This window comes from Bactrocera oleae, chromosome 6 (assembly GCF_042242935.1).
Source record: "Bactrocera oleae isolate idBacOlea1 chromosome 6, idBacOlea1, whole genome shotgun sequence".
In the NCBI taxonomy this organism is placed as follows: domain Eukaryota; kingdom Metazoa; phylum Arthropoda; class Insecta; order Diptera; family Tephritidae; genus Bactrocera; species Bactrocera oleae.
In genome coordinates, this window is record NC_091540.1 from 47,732,742 (window position 1) to 47,734,080 (window position 1,339).

The window sequence follows — 1,339 nt, forward strand, 5'->3', positions numbered from 1 at the left end:
TTCCTTTTATAAAATCAAAAGTGATTGAGAAGACCTGAAGCCAACAAAATATTCCAGAATTATTTGGTATATGCTAAAATACTACTATAAATAAAGATTAAGCGGATTCAGTTTTGTAAAACGAAACCGGTAATTTACTACGAGCATTTCACAAAAATATGCAGCACTTAAAGGCTTGACGAGATTTTGAATTCATTATATTACTTCTAAACTATATTTACCTTGCTAATTTTTTATAGCCTTTGTCTAATAACAATTAGTAAAAATATATTGTAATTTGTTTGTTTTATTTTCGGCATTTCTGAATCACAATGTAATATTCTTAAACAAAATGTATAATTTCATAATACCCGTTTCTTTGTAAACTCCATATATAATGCAATCCTGCAATTAGAAAATAAAATATTTTTAAAAGAATTTTAAAATTTAATTTTTGTTATTTACTTCGGTTAAATTTATGCCTTGAAGAGAATATTTTATTGTTTGAATTCAATTAAACCTACCTGAAGCAGTTATCATTAACGTAAACAGCGCACCTCCTGTTATATAATAACCCAGTAGAGAACCAGTTGCACGAAATGTTTCTTTCTTCCTTATTGGTTTTAGTTTTGAACTTGTCGCCGTCGTTTTAATGTCTTCCGTTTCTGTTGTCGCCGTCGTTTTAATGTCTTCCGTTTCTGTTGTTATTGTGCTCGTTTCTGGCAATATTTCAACACAAGTTAACGGAATTTTGTTGTCATATTCATCATGGTCAATAATTGCATAACCGTCTGCACATTCACAAAGATCTTCACGAACCGAATTGGGATCTCCGTTATTCATTTGGATATCGCATTTAGTAATCGGAGAAGTAGATGTGGCTGTCATATCCGAGGTACTAGATATGTGTGTAGGTAAGCTTGTTGTAATGTTAATAGCATTATTTAAATAGTCTACAAAGTTTAAACTAGCGGTGTTCCTTAGTAAAGTTAATAACATACAAATCATAAAATATTTACGCGAAACCATTCTTATTGACGAGCTTACTGGAATATTAATAGCTGATCATTTTAGGAAACGTGTTTTAATACCGAACTCATTTAATAAACTAATTAAATCACAATCATTTAGTTCATACACGAGGATGTCAAGAGAAACAAATATAGTCCGAGTACATTGGGTAATCTGAGTGCAAAATTGTATATGAGCAAATAACCCACACATAAACAAATTTATTTTTGATTGTATCCGCTTTCGACAAAAAAAAACGGACATAAAATAAAGTGCTCGAGACATAAACATGTATTACAAAAAAAAATATTACACCAATCAACAAGAAAAATAATTTTTAGCTCTTAAA

At 29.9% G+C, this 1,339-nt stretch overlaps 1 long non-coding RNA gene across 1 annotated transcript; it reads right to left on the bottom strand.

Annotated features, from left to right (window-relative positions):
- Positions 1-270: 270 nt before the first annotated feature.
- On the bottom strand, positions 271-1,071 carry LOC106626371 (uncharacterized). Its single transcript, XR_011397105.1, has 2 exons — positions 504-1,071; positions 271-384 (listed from the first exon to the last, which is right to left on the bottom strand). It is a non-coding gene; the product is annotated as an uncharacterized lncRNA (long non-coding RNA).
- Positions 1,072-1,339: the final 268 nt, after the last annotated feature.